Source organism: Hippocampus guttulatus, chromosome 11, assembly GCF_054856545.1.
Source record: "Hippocampus guttulatus isolate MCC_2025c chromosome 11, RoL_Hgut_1.0, whole genome shotgun sequence".
In the NCBI taxonomy this organism is placed as follows: domain Eukaryota; kingdom Metazoa; phylum Chordata; class Actinopteri; order Syngnathiformes; family Syngnathidae; genus Hippocampus; species Hippocampus guttulatus.
The window spans coordinates 18,485,081-18,500,984 of record NC_141271.1 but is presented as its reverse complement, the minus strand read 5'-3'; the positions used below and the strand labels follow the sequence as shown (position 1 = coordinate 18,500,984).

The following is a 15,904-nucleotide window of genomic DNA, read 5'->3' as shown; positions in this document are numbered from 1 at the left end:
CCTACGCTACCGCAACACTGGGGACTTTGTTGACATGGCGTCTCGACAAAGCGGGAAACAAACTGGAGGAAAATATTTTCAGCTGACTCATCGACTGGGCATTGGTTACTCGGACACTTGAATGAGAGCAAAATGGAATCTGCTCACAAGTGTCGCTTGGTTCAATGTTGGACTTGTACTGAATTAGTTGATGCTTTTCAACAATGGGTGGGGAATAACAGTGGGAAACACTCATCTTCGTCGGGGGAATTTCTGAATTAGGTTAACCACAATGTACAGGAATGAGTGTTTTTTTTCTATGCACACTTTCTGGGTGTGACCACACCCTCACTTTCTCTTTCACTCATCCCTTAAAGAGGCCACGCACCACTTTGTAAGAAATTATTTATTTTGGCCGAGGCTATATGAGGGCTTTCCACTGTTCTTGAATTGACTTGAAAGTTTCAAATCAATAAACATCAAACATTAAAAGTGCCCAAATTAACAATTGGATTAGTTGAGAAGACCCATCGGGGGGGGGGGGGGGTAAAACTAAAGAACGTTACGGTGGCTTCATGAATGTAGATGTGTGTCAGACAGAGAGGTAAAGATTTGTATTTTACAATAGCAGTGGTGATTAGCATCGTAAATAATTCAAATTGTAGGCGGTGAAGGTAATGGTAAAGTGTTAATATAACACTGTCTTGAAATGAAGGTTCCCATCCAGCTCCGAGAGTTAGCGTGTCGACATTTCGTTCAATAAATATTAAAGACTTGCTACCGAGGTGGATAACTAGCTAACTAACATTGCTAACATCAGCAAGTGCTAGTTTCCGCTGTGGAGTAGCGACTCGTTTCCTGGGTAATAAGTACTTTTACTGTTGTACTGCTGTGCTATGATGAAACCATATTTGTTTAATGGAAAAACCGTCGTGACCGAATTATTTTTTTTTAAAAAGTAACTAACATATGAGATGTAACTCTAATAACATGAGCTCATACTACATTTGCGCAAGGTTATCGTACCGTCAGAATCTGAAAGGACTGTTTTCATTTTAAAAGAACATTTCTCGACAGTACACCAACACTTCCATCGAACAATAAAACTATTCTTCATCAACAAAATCAAATGCCTTACGGAGGACATTCAATTACAGAACAATGCGCACGCATATCCACACACAAACAGTCTAATACCGCATATAAGAAAACATCAGAGGAAAGCATGAATATATTACCATCTCCTTTTTATTTATTTTTTAAATTCCTGACACTTACAGTAGTGGCATGTTTTTGTAAAAGGATATCATTAATCATGGGTATAATCAGATGACATCAGGTCATGGCCCACTAAGTGTGTTTTGCTCATTATGGTAATATGCAGAAGAGGGGTCTGTATCGGCTTTTTATTAATTTATTTATTTGTAGTTATTATTTATTTGATTTTTATTTTTGACACTTTGACACTTCTTTTCATGACAGCCTACTTCCGATTCTGGCGGGGAAGATAAAAGATGAGGAGCATGAAAACCACAGCAATCGCTTTCAATAACCGGCAATTAACAGGCATCTTAAATCTTAATAGCCTCATTTGAGGAGAGCTTGATGTTTTAATTTGAGCGCTTAATGTAACATGTGTACGCGGATGCAGAAAATGTCAACGCATGCACTGAAAATGTACCATTTCCATAGTTGACTACCGTACACCACTATCGCCCTGCTGATTTATTCTTCTTCCGACGAGACTACCGGATATTGTACTTTACTTTATCGCTGGTGTTTTTATGTTACTCTTACATTTTCCCATTACGGCACACATGAAGGCTCGTGTTAATGGGTAAAGTCGAAGTGTGCTTACTCATCTGAAAATGATTTTTATGTGTCGAGGTTGTGGCATTATCTTAATTCAAACCGCGGCGGTCTCGGCTCACGAATGAACGGAAATCATTTGTGGGGCTGCAGAAAATAAACGTCGAACCTATTTACTATCCGCTTGATGTATGAAGTTTGTGGTTTTGATGGCGCCCGATTACGTCCGAGGGAGAATGACCTTTAGTGGCTACCGTATTGTAATATAATGAGGACGTGTCAGTCAGGGGTAGTACAGTGATGAGACGAGGGCCGGCCGGGCGGCATCGGGAGCATCGATCCGGCGCTGCCGTGAGTATTGAGGAGAATCTGAAATATTTCAACACCTCCCTTCTCCTGGTTGAACACACAAAGACCCGAGATGAAACAATAGATCATCCTGTTCGCTTGCTGCGTTGTATTCGATTGCGATTAAATCCATTCGATTAAACTGCTTGAGTGGGAAATTGGTAACGCGCGCCACTGGCGATCAACGCAGAGTCATATAAATACATATTTTAATAGTTGTCGCCGAGCGGCGAAGGTGATGAAAATTGATATGTTGACGGCTTCTCTTGCCCCCGCCTTCTCATTAACTCTGGCCCCGGTAATATGACCTGGGAGAGATTTTCTCCTCCCACTTCAAAGCCAACACCGAGTCGCTAAGCCCTGCTGGGTAAGCCCTATCTCATAAAGAACAATTAAGTGGGCCAATCAGACGGGCTTAAAGTCACTCCTCCGGTGCCTCAACTCCATAATGAAGCAAAAGATAACATCAGCCAGGGCGTGCGGCCACGTGGATTCTCGTCATAATCACGGTCAATCATAATGTTGTAATTTGCTGGGACTCTTGCTTCAAGGACTACTTGACGCATGATTTGGCCTAACGGGATGATCAATGTTTTTTTTTTTTTTTAATCTTTTTTATTTTGTTTTTCTGGTTCTGTTTTATGAGGCCTTCCCCGTTTGTTTCACCGTGCAAACGAGCTCATTGTGAGTTGGCTGTCGTCGCCGAAGAGGTGTCTCGCACAGATGGACATTGTCCGACATGTTCTGGCGTTCACCATTGCCACGGCGTCGTCTCAGCTCTGAAAGCGAAATCTCATCGGGCGTTTTAATCCAATCACAATGGGAACAATGATGAGCGTTTTGCTGATGCACGTAGAAAAGGGTGGCCAAAATGACGTGACTTTCGGCAACGGTGTTTGGTGTGACGTACAAAAATACTGGCGGGACGGCAAGGTTGCTTTTCAACACCACCAAGGAGGGATGTTCAGTCAAGTGTCAATCTTAACTCCCGTGACCCCCGAGCTCACTCCCACAACCCCATTCCGGCATTCACCATTTCCACAGGTAGAAACAAGCGGCTGAAATTACATGACTTTTTATCTTAGTTAAAAAATAAATAAAAAAAATTAAAATTAAAAAGCGCCTGAATGTGATGTGAGTCTGCAGTGAATAGTTTATCTCTGGGGTGTTAGCCCTAACTATGGAAGCGGAGTAGCGGCGAAACATTAATCACCAAAGTATTATGGCTCATATCCTTGGACAGCACATTAATTCAGGTGGCTATTAGGCTGCAGCCTTGCAAGCCAGCCTTCAGAAAAAAAAAAAAAAGGAAAAAAAGGGAGGGGGGGGGGGGTGTTGTCCAGATTCAAATTCAGTTGGCAGTGTACACAGTGCGGTGAGCTGCGGCACTACTATGGCGCGACCATGAGAAAGGCAATTTTCTAATTTGAATATAACCAATAAAATGAGTATATTTAGTGGAGTCTGTGCTGCGGGTGAAACTCAGAAGAGTGGACTTTAGTGGGCAGTGGCAGCGTAATAACTCCGAGCCAGCACTGCAGTCTTTCCTGTATTCCCTGTCAATACAGGCAGACGCTCTACCTGCAGATGGGTGGAAAAAAAAAAAAAAAACGGAGTGAAGGAACACCAATTAGAAAGGCTCTCTCTCCTGCACTTCCTCTGAAAAGCCAGGCTCCGCTAAAGGTCAGCCTGAAATTTGAATGACAGGGCCAAAGTCTTTTACTCATAATTTTTGTGTTTGCCATAGATTTTGGAGCAATTCACAGCCTTAGAGGCCTTAAGTAGAACAGCAATTAATTGTAATGAATAATCTGACAAATCTGGTTGACATATGGCCGCTAATACTCCTCCTTTCTAGAGGGAGCGCTGGAAGGATTAGATTACCTCAAATGATATCTGGGAGTGCTGTGCCATCTGCATGTACGGGGGAGCGGCAGCGCACGTTCAACAGGACGTGGGCGGAAGTGGGGTCTGCGCCCTGCCGCTCCACTTCCCCGCAACTGATTTGGGAATAGGACCGGCTTCTTTTTTTTTTTTCCCTGCTCCCTTCCGTCTTATTGAACCAGCTGCCTCGCATGAAGTTAAAAAAACAACAACGCAATAACGCGACGCCGTTGCCAAAATGGAACACGGAAAGCAAGAGCAAACAAACACGACAGAAGTGACAAGTGTTGTGTCAACACACAAACAACAGCCTCCACGCCGAGCCATCTGAGCACAGGCGAGTTTATTAAAAGCATCTAAACGAATGATTACTTATTATCCCTCATATACGGTCTGCACGTGTCTGCCGTTATACTTCTAAAGCCCTACAAATGATTTCTATCGGACGAAAGATGTATGCAATCAGCCGCGCCCGAGTTTTTCATTCATTTCTATTTCAAGGCAGTTCAAGTTCAAATAGGCAATAATCAGATCATGACACATTCACAAAAAATAATTTCAACTTAGTCATTTACCGTGAATTATTTTTTTTTCATTACGCTTCATAAAAAAAAAAGGTTATCTCTATAAATTGTCTTTTATAATGGTTTTATACAATAATGTTTTTTTTGTTTTTTTGTAATAATGCTGCCACGGACACTTTGGAGATCAGCACAGATTTTAAATTGGAGAAAAAGATGAAAGTTCGGCGCCTGACACTCGAAAAGTGTATGGATGGTATATGCGTAAATTTAAAAAGATTATGTGTTGCTGGAGTTGCTAGCGAGTGCGTGGAGAGTGTGAGGAAAAAAATGGCGTAGTTCATAAATTGAATGGTGAATGCCATGTAATCAAAGCAATGACGTTGAACTGTAGCCACGCGGCGAGTCCAAATTGCTCACGGCATGTTTATTAGTTGTATTCCTGTAAATTATTACTTTGTACTTTGCTATTAAAAAAAAAAAAAAAAAAAGTCCTTTCTCAGTCTTGTCTTTGTTGTGTTCACAAAATATGAAGGTCAAATTTACTGTTCTGATTGATAGGTCTTTGTTTCTTCCCCACAAAAAAAAAAAAAAAAAAAGCTCATATTTGCCACTTTTTGGTCAGAAACCGGTGCTTTGGGTGAAACTAACCTACGTTCTACTCTGGATGACCGCAAAACGTAAATCGCTAAAAACAAACTTTTTCTGGTGGGTTGGGCATTTACATCATCGCAAGTCAAGTCAACAACAGTATTTATAGAGCACTTTCAAACAGCCATCGCTGCATACAAAGTGCTGTACATGGAGCAATTTAACATGCACAATAAACAGTAAGACAAATCGGTAATAAAGGCGGTAGAAAGCACCAAACAGTAAAACCAAGAACAAATCTAAGCCATGCTGAGTCGAATGCCAAAGAATACAAGTGAGTTTTGAGGAGGGTTTTGAAGATGGGCAGCGAGGAGGCTTGCCGAATGTTCAGTGGGAGGTCATTCCAGAGAGAGGGACCAGCAACAGAAAAGGCTCGATCCCCTCTGAGCCTCAGTTTAGTTCTTGGTACTTCTAATAAAGTCTGGTCCACAGACCTGAGGCGCCGGGCAGGTGCGTAGGGGCGGATGAGCTCAGAGAGGTAAGGTGGCGCGAGATTATTCAGAGATTTGAAAACAAATAAGAGGATCTTGAAAATAACTCTAAAATGAATGGGGAGCCAGTGAAGGGATGCCAGAGTAGGAGTTATGTGCTCCCTCTTACGAGTACCAGTCAAGAGGCGAGCGGCGGCATTCTGGACCAGCTGAAGGCGCTTAATGGAGGACTGGCTGACTCCAAAGTAAAGGGCATTGCAGTAATCGAGCCGGGATGTGACAAAGGCATGAATTACCGTCTCAAAGTGTTCATGTGAGAGGAGAGGTTTTATTTTGGCTAGCTGTCTAAGGTGAAAGAAGCTGGATTTAACAACGGCACCAATTTGCCGATCGAGTTTGAAATCACTGTCCAGTTTAAGGCCCAAGTTTGAGACTGTTGACTTAAGATAAGGAGACAGGGGGCCCAAGTCTACAGGATGGAATGTACAAGGGCCACTGGGACCAAACAATAATAAAACAATAAGTTAATTGCAGAACAATAATCTGCCGCTCTCGAAAGATCGGTCGAAATGCTCTAAAGCAAACAGCTGGCAATATTGGGGACTCGACTGTAAAAATGAGTTCCGAAAAAGTTCAACAGCATCCAAGTAAATGCGCTTCCAAGCTTGCTCGTGAACTGAATTCAACTCGCAAATCAAGGCGCCCGCTTCACTCTGCCGAGTCCTCTCAAATTAACTCTTAAGAAAAGGGATTATCTCCCAATCACATGTCGTGTGCCAAATATCGCATACGCCTGAGCAGCATTTAGGTGACCAAAAAAAAAAAAAAAAGCAGCGCCGAAGCGCCCCCTCTTTCAGCTCGGATATCAGTCACCGCCGTGCTTTCTGATCATCACTTTAACCCCGCCCGGTGTAACTGCGATGCCGAACACCACGAGGCACCTGTCGGCATAAGAGCACTCTTTTGTGTTGCTTAGAAAAAGCATTGTGAGTGATCGTTCAGGAGCCAGGTCTGCTATGATGGCGGCAATATAGAACATTTCTTCTAACCCCCTCCCCACACCCGCCCCGCCCCAACCTCGTGCACCAGGCGCCGGTGTGTGGCTTGCATAATTGCCGGGGAGCAGGTCTTAATTTAAACCGGGAGGGTAATTATCATGCAGAGCATACCCCACCCAGAATGTTTGCATAACTATCACAAGCGTTTTCATAAATGATGCTTTAATTAGTCTTAATTAGAATTTGTTTAAGTCAGCAGGGAATGCAGGGCCCGTGAAATGATGTATGTAATAAGCATCAGGGCCTGCTCTGTTTTTTTCCCCCCTTACTCGGGGAATAGAGCCGACAAAAATCACATCACATTAAATTGATTCAGTCAGAATTAAAATTCTTATGGTATTAATTAAATGGGTGGTGGGATGAGGGTGCGGGCGGGATCTCATTAGCAGGCTGTGTGGTGAGGCAGAGAGCCTCTCTGCCAGCAGATGTGACGGTGTCAGAGCTGCCGTACATGCTCGCCATTAGGGCCCCCCCACCCACCCACCCCTAGACAGGGAGGAGAGAGAGACAGAAGAAGGGATGACCTGAGAGTGACAGAGGAGAGAAGAACTGCGCAGGAAAAAAAGGAAGGCGTGTGCTGGAGGAAGAATTAAGTGCGAATAAGAGAAAGACGGCAAAAAGGGTAGGAAGGCAGCGCGTGTCTCGGGCGAGACTGAGGGAGGAGGACGGCGAGCGGGAGGAGGGTTGAAGTGGCAGCACATTAATGGGCTGCAGGCTCCTCGCCGTCTATAGCTTTATTTAGCTTCGTTTGCTCTATTTGGCTGGAATTCAATAAGAGGAGAGCTAATGACTTGACCAGATAGCCTGTTATCAGCTCTGATGAGACGCGCACTCTCTCTCTCTCTCTCTCTCTTGCCGTGACTTGATACTGCTACACTAGCCTAATGGGCTCCTGGATTGCTAGCAAAAGGACATTGCAGTACAGCGCCGTACAGTACGGACCACCCCGCGCAAGAGGAGTTCATCTTCATCGCAATTAGTCCAAGTGTAAACGGGATTTGGGCTTCTCGTGACCATGATAAAAGTTATCATCGGAGAGAAAGGATCGAACGAGCTGCATGGTGCCGTGTGTTTGTACGCAAGTTCAGGGATGAGCAACTTACCTGCTGGAGACATAATATGCGCGCGTGTCGGCATATGTGCATTTGGATATACAAAAAATGTTTGAACAAGCAAAAATAACGACATCGCGTGATATTTCTTTTGGCAGCACGAAGGGCTCTCATGCATAAAACTGAGCATTCAAGGACAGCGCAAAACTACCGAACAGCAAACCAAGCTTAAGTGCAAGAAGTCATTTTGTGGTCACTGGTGACGTTACAACTGAAAACTACACAGTGGCAATTTGCATTGAGCATGTTTTGGTTTTTTTGCAAACCCCCCAAAATCTTCAACAAATGCTGATAAACCTCCAATGTACATTTTGCATGAACCCCCAGCCCCCCCCCCCTCCCCCCACACGCAACAACAATTCTTTAGTATGCCAGTTTATTCTATACCGTCCTTTGCTGTCAACTTTTTGGGCTAAAATGCTGAAGTCTCAAAAGCATTTATGTCTCAGTCACTCGATCAAATTTTCTTTCTTGAAATTCGCAGGTAAAATGTGTCATTTTGCTGCCGCCATCATGTTTTTGAAGGAAGAGCCCGAGCTCAAGGGCCTTCGACATATTGTTCTATTCACAGTCAGCGTTACAGAAGCTCCCCCCCCAAAAAAGGATTTTGATTCTTACCAATGCTGTTAATTGAGGGCAGTTGTGGCGTAAACCTTACATTGGGTGGCGGTCTAATCAATGTGTCGCGCACGCTCAGTATTTGCTTGTTCAATTTGGAAGGGTCGCTCACCCAAAATACTCGTTAGGATGCTAATAGCTCGGGCCAAACTTGTGCAGAATGAGAGCGCTGGACTAAAAAAAAAAAAAAAATTTAATTTGCTAGTGTTAAGCGAGAGTTTTCTCTGCGATCAAAGCGTGTCTCTTGACTTAGCTTTTCATCCCTCAGGTAGTGCGTGGCATCATCAGGTCAGCGGATAGGAGCGATGTTAAACAATGGCCGCATTGTTGAACCCCGCAGCAGCTGTCAGCTTCAGTGAACTGCAACCTTGAGAGGACAGAAGAATATAAAAAGGAGAAGGGGATAAAAATCACTTCCAGATCGCACACATTTATGTCCAAAAGTATCTTTCTATTTTTTTATTTATTTCTTGCTGCAGGTGGAGCATTATTTTCCAATAGGGTGCTCAATAAACATTGCACATGCATGTTTCCGATTAAATAATTCACTGCCGTGGTCAATAAAGTGAACGTTTGCAGCGGAAATCTTTCATGATCCAAAATGCCTCCGTAAAGCCTGTCGACATTGCATGCGGCAGGCATTGTAAACACCGCCTGCTATGGAATCCAATGAAAATGATAATGCAGGAAAACAATGGCCCGCGGCAACGTGGCGGCAACCCGGCGGAGAGAGCCGATCTTACAAGGCATCACTTTCCCAGTATTAGGAGCGAGCGTGACCGCTAGGAGGCCCTGCATAAATATTTGGGGTAAATACACAGTACATCATTTTTCTTCACACTTGAATTGCATTATGATTTCCATGCAGGCTCAGGTGAACCGGGGTCAGGGGACTAAATTAAGTGGGCCCTGGAAGCAGCTGCAGCGGTTCCTCTCTTTAACCATGCTTGGCTGGTTAAGCTATCAAAAGCAGCTTGTACATGCATCATAAAAAAACACTGCGCGCGTGTGTTAAAATGGTATTAAAATGCTGTTGACCCTTAAAATTAGAAAAGGAAACATTCAACTCTTTGCATGACAATGATTCCACCTCCGTCAAAAGCACAGTAGAGGAGAGAGACGTGCGAGCGAGGCCCCCTCGGAAATTTATTGACAGGCGAGCAGAGAAGTGAGGAGGTTCATTTATGACAATGGGGCGTGATGACATCACACCATAAAAGCCCACCGCCGGGTCACGCGACACAAGCTGCATGCGTTTGGAGTCTTTGTGTTTGCTATGCATGAATACGTAAGTGGGAGAGCGGGTCAGTGGTTGACATTGCTTCCCTGTGATGTATTATGACATCCACAACTACGCCGTTTTCCTTTTTGGGTCTCCATTTTCTGTGCTGAGCCTGTAGCGCCTCAACTTGATCCACTGCTACTTTGACTTTAATTAGTTCCGGGACCAAGCTCATACATACATTTTGCCCATTGAAATTAAATGTTATTAATCTGTCCTGGTCTCACATTTTTGCGTAGTACAGAATTGTATAAAAAAAAAGAATCTAAATTTGGGCAAAAAAAATTAAAAAAAATAAAAAAGTGGCCTATCCCCAGCATTTTCTTCCATTGCTGAGCAGTTTTTGAACCATTCAACGCTCTGTACAAGAGACGATGCGCATCCCAAGCGAGACTTGTGAGCCAATCTGGGCAATGTTGCAAATGAATGAGCAAGACTTCATGACAATGTCACATTTACTGCATGTTTTTCATCAGTGTGATAAATTACCTTGATCTGCCGAAGATTTGACTGAACAGAGCGGCCGCAAAAACATAGATTAAAGAAATGATCATCGTTGCATTGCCTCTGTTACAAGAGATTAAAAAAAAAAAAGTTTTTCTGTTCTGGTCCTTCCAGATTCACTTCCTGTTCTTATACGACATTGTAAACACAGGCCATTATGATGATGTAGTTTTATTCTACTAATAGTCGGTTATATATTCATTAGTCTTTTAATTGGCTAACTCTGGGGACCGCCAGCAATTGCGGTCGGTCACACACGCGCATGCAGTTCTCAGCGTAGAAAGACCCCGATGAAGTCACCTCCCCATGAACTTTTGCTGGAGCACTCTTCCTCCAATCATTGACAATTTCAGTACATTTGCCAGTTTTTGAGAGGAAAAGCAAAGTCTTGACTGCGAACGTGGGGAACCTGTGACATCTGCACTGACATGCTGGAGATAATCCTCCATGTGATTGTCAGACAAATTGGGGGTCATCGGCGCCGCACACAGCTGAGCGTGGCGCAAAAAAAAAAAAAAAAGGCCACGGAGGGAAATGTTCAATCACCAGCCAGTCCATTCGGGAGACTTCGCCTTTTTCAGCCTCTTCAGCGCACGGTTCATCTCCCCGCCACGATGCCACGCTCGCCTTCTCGGCCCACAGCTGCCGAGCCTCCGCTGGGAGGGAGCTGTATTATGGCTGGGTTAATTTACTGATTAATATCCAGCCACTAGATCCCGCTTTCCCCAGATGGCCAATTAAAAACTACAACTGGCAATGCTCATAGGCCTGGCAGCAGGTTGCCGTCGGGCCCAGGGCTGGAGGCTGTGACAGAAGGTGCGGGTCCTGGTTGGGGCCCCGATAAGAACCACGGACTATGTGACTCTTTGACTCTCTGCACAGTGTAGAAGGACACACGAACGCCATAAAAGTGAGGAGGGCAAAGAGGAAACAAGGTCTACCGAGAACACTTTTTCCAAGTTGCTTTGGCTTCCATGCCGAAAAACAAACAAACCCACTACGGTGTTTTCAAATCACACAATCGTGGGCCAGTGGTTAAGAGGTGTGGCCAAGCTTCTGTGTCTGTGCGCTTGGCTATCGTCCCGGTGTTCAATGAACGGCTGAAAAGTGCGTCTGTGGCTGTGGCTCTCCTTTACATCGTACTTTATAAAATCATGTCGAATTGACATAATTCAAGACAAGTTGAAGCAAATGGAACGTGCTTCGATTGTGCTGCTCCTTACGGTGAGTGCAACTCGGATAAACACGGAGACGTCTCAGATCATCAGTAAATTGCAATGAGAATTGTGGTTCGTTGCAGAGGATAAAGAATATGTTCCAGAGTGTTGTGTACTCTGAATGTGTTGCTACTGGCTGCGTACAAATCAAAGTTAGGTTTGCAATTGCAGCAACAGCAATGCTAGTGTAGGTATGCCTGCCAATGGGGTTTTGCATTGTGTGTTAGCAATGAGCCCTGCGATTGGCTGGCAACCAGTTGAGGGTGGACCCCACCGACTGCCTGAACACAGCTGGGATGGGCCCAATCACACCCACGCCCCTTGTGAGGATAACGGGGTTAGAAAATGGATGAATGGATGTTAGCGTTAAGCTAACAGGCTTTCTGAAGGGAACACCACGTAGTCGTTTTAAATACACAGCGTGTAACTTTCATTTGTTTGATGACAGCATACCTGAACCGTAGCGCTCGCCATTTTTACATGTAGGACAATAAAAGTCATTCACTCGTTTTTAAACGGTGCTATTTTTTGTTGTTGCGATTGTCAGCATATTGGCATGAAATTACACAGAACTGCAAAGCAGCATACAGTACGTCCATTGGAATCCATTCTGCAGCCTTTGCATTATAAAGACACGGCTATGTTTGGGGTTGGGGGTGGGGGTCATTTGAATACAGCTCTGTTCTTGATACTGACACAAACTTATCAATGGGCTTGCGTCGCCACGGAAACGCTGCATACACAATGGCTGAAGCAGCTCGGAAAGGAGGTGTAATTAATAACCCAATTACAGGCTAGCGATAGGAAGCCGGACAGAACCGTGCGCTTCCTTGTGCTCGTTGATAAAGGAGAATTTCATGCTAACAGTTGTACTCCTACCGGGTCAGCTAAACCAGGGGTATCTGGGCCATCTCTGTTTAAAGAGGGGGGGGGGGGGGGGGGGGACAGAATTGATGGCCCATTTCATTATGTAATTGGCTCTTTAACTTCTTTGTCCCAAGCAATCGCTCTTTAAACCCCAGCTCGTGGTAATGTATGCAGAGATATGAGGCTAGTCTCCGACAGATCATCGGTAAATAGACGTCATCTTTGCGGCACCTTTCGCCAACCTGGAAGTGTCATCGTAAAACCATGCAACGAATCAAGTCAGCTTCAAAGATGAGTTCTACGCCGCTCCTTCAGGATCATACACCACCGGGATATCAAAAGTAGGATCCGAAGTTGGAACAAGGCTCCAGTCAGCCTTTAAGCTGCCACCCTCAGTGTCGGGGTACAAGGAGCACAAAGCTAGATATGATTACCCGCCCACAACAGAGCGATGCGTCCTGCCCTCCGACCCCTGAACCGAACGGTGTCCCCGACGTCGAATCAAAGTAAACACCGCACCCCTGTTCAGAGCCTCTGAAGTGGCTAGAGGTGAGAACACAACACGAGTGACCCGCTTTCCTTTCATTTCCCTCTTCATAAAGATCCGACAAATGAAAAAAAAATAAATAAATAAAGCAAAGACACAAAGCAGAAGTGTGGAAGGCAGTACCCTTGATTGAAGGTTCAGCAGAAGGATCACTGCGAGAAGGTCACCCAAGAGCCCAAATTCACATCCCATAATTGAGTAACAGGGGGTCGCTGATTACAAGGCGAGCGACACCGAGGACTAGAAGACAGTGGTTGGAGTTGCGCGCACCTCGCGAGATAAAAATAAGAAGAAGAATAAGAAAAAAAAATAAATAAAAAAAGACAGACAAAGCGCCAAAGAGGGTTGTGGAACGGCAGACAGAATATTGGATGGCCTCACCGCGGCGAGAATGAGGACTTAATTAAGTGAACAGTCGGATGCGGCGGCGAGCACTATATCAGAGAGACAGAGAGCGATAATTCTCTTTATGTAATTAGATCAATTGGGCATGAAGTGAAGACGCTTGATCCAAGAGCAATGTGCCGCTGAAGTGGGAACACTCGGTGAGCTTTGATTGCCTTTTTGATTGTTAATGCAAAAGGAGACCGGACCGCCGTATAAATATCTCATTTTCCAATTAGCCCGTTCCACCATTGTTTGCCGTTTTTTAACAGTTTTTGTTTTTCACTCGGATGACTTTACTTTTGAAAAAAAATACGTGACCTTAATGTGCGCCATAAATATCGTTTTATAGCAAACCCGCGCACCAAATTCAAATCATTAGCCGTAATTAACGGCTCCGCTGATGAGTCACCGGAGTGCTTTACGTCCACTTATTTGGCCGATAAATCGACACCAAAAGACTCGTTCGGTGTTATTCCAGGATATGGATTTTGAGCTCAATGAGATCCCTTTGGAGTTCCACTGGTGAGCAGTGAAAGATGCATAATGCGTTTGAGCCCATTCTTATGAAAATTGGGGTTTACTTTTTACCCCACTTGAAGAAGTTATCAACGATAGTCACATCAAAAAAAAAATTTAAAACCCCACCATAACAGTTTCACAACTGAATTTTAAGGCACAGAAATGCGACATCGAATCGATTTCTCGGAGGCCCGGCGGGTACAGACAATCGGGCTGTTTTTGCCCCTTCCGACCAAGGACATCAAACACTCGACAACCTTATGTCTTAAAATCGTCCTATTTGATCATCTTTTGGTCTGAGGTGTGTTAAGGCCGCAATCATTTCTCCATTGCGAGACTAATAAAGGTTTTCTTATCTTATCTTATACAACGCTCGCACCTTCGGTCCGATTTGGAAATAGCCGGGAACTATCGGCACGTTCCAGATACAAAAATCTTTAAAAGCAACGAAAAACGCTAATGTCTGTGTACCATGCCCAAGTCGCCAAAAGTGGCCCGCAAGTGCATGTTTGGTCGTGGACCGAAGACTTTTATCACAGAAACAACCCGTGTGGAACAGGACGTTGCCAAGACGCAAGAAACCGGCGCACGCTGAACTAGGATAAAAGGACATGAATCGGGCGTTAGCCTCATTTTGCTAGCTTTGGCTAGCCAGATCGCCGCTAGCTTTAATAGATTCACACCAGCCGCAGCGGGACCTCCGAACAGCGGCAAGGACCAAGGGAAGCAATACAAGGTGTATCTTGATGGCCAAATGATTCAATCTCATCACGCGCGGAAAACAAATGCATGCTAACGAGAATTTCATTTATCATAGGCGGCACTGTGTCGTTACTTTCGTAGGAGCTAATATAGCAAATGGTGAGCGATACTGCTCGCAACTTGAGATACTCTCAAGTCGGAGTGCTTGAAAGTCAAGGTACCCCCTCTATGGGATTGTACGACTCGGGTTTTAGCTTCACCTTTTGCACAGATGCTTACTAAATTCTCATGAGAACACAGATTGATTATTTAAACACAAGCTACTGAAATGCAAACAAGCAAAAAAAAAAAAAAAATTGTCGCGATAAAATAAAGGAATAAAACAGGAGGCGAGGTCTTGATAAACTGATCAATCTTTGATCCGGGCTAAGTCAGAGTGCGCTCTCAGCACGCGGGTCCACAGGAAAGGCGTGTAGTAGTTGTGTGGCCCAGTGGAGCATTAGACTGTCTCTGTCTGTCTGGCTCTGCAGACAGAGGACACGAGTGAGGGATGGGCCTCGCCGTCCGGGGGAAACGACTTGTGTCCGCCGCCCACACTGCGCCTCCTTTGTGTGAAATTGGCTGAGAGGATGTAGACATATTCCACGCACTGATCCATGGCGGAGTATAAACAAGAGGGGGATCTTGGTTTGCCTCCTAGAAGGTCAGGAAGCTTCCCCGTGAAACAGTAAGTGACACTGCCTCTTCGGCGCTCACTAACAGTCTGACCGGTGGAACCTCACCCGCCGCCCCTCCCTTTTCCCGAGTTCTATTTTTCTTCTGATGCCGCCCTGCATATTCAATGTATTGCACAGTTCAGACGAATTCCGAAAAAAAAAACCAAGTGACTGAGTCCCACTGAAAAAAATGGACCACCAGACTATCCATGGCCAGTTTGAGAAATATCCAAACAACAGTCTTAACGGCACTCTAAAATAGCAAACTTTATAAAAGCATATAGCCATGACATAATTTAATAAATGTCCAGAAACGCAACTGTTTTGCCACTTTTTTGGTTGTTGCTTCAATTCAATGGACATTGGACTGCTTCTTCTGGTGTAAGCCCAGTGGCCACTTGGGGGCAGTACAATAAAGACTGATGTACAGTACAGGGGGACTGTCCTCAGTACATCAATAATATTGGCCGTTCTTTGCAGAGGATAAAGAATATATGCCTGTGAGCGTTATCGATCTGCAAATATTGCTCCACTGTTGTGTTCCAACTTCAGTTGCTTCAAGCAATCATCTCCAATGAGATTGGTTTTTGGTAGGACAGAAATTTCCTAGCCGGCCAAAAATGGTGCTGACATACAATCCCAGTCGGGATGTATTTGCGCGGCTATTGAAAGCTTTTGTCTTTTTTTTAATCTGTGTTGACCGCCACCATGCTGTGGACCAGTGGAACAGTTGTTTGGGACGATTGACTTCA

The 15,904-nt window shown here is 44.6% G+C and overlaps 1 protein-coding gene across 3 annotated transcripts in view; it reads right to left on the bottom strand.

Moving 5' to 3' along the window:
• nr4a2a (nuclear receptor subfamily 4, group A, member 2a) overlaps positions 1–15,904 on the bottom strand; it is an 88,404-nt gene that overhangs the window by 45,368 nt on the left and 27,132 nt on the right. For all 3 annotated transcript variants that reach the window (XM_086123750.1, XM_086123753.1, XM_086123751.1), the window contains exon 4: positions 8,524–8,778. The gene's annotated coding sequence lies outside the window, so the exon portion shown is untranslated. The remainder of the gene's footprint in view (positions 1–8,523; positions 8,779–15,904) is intronic.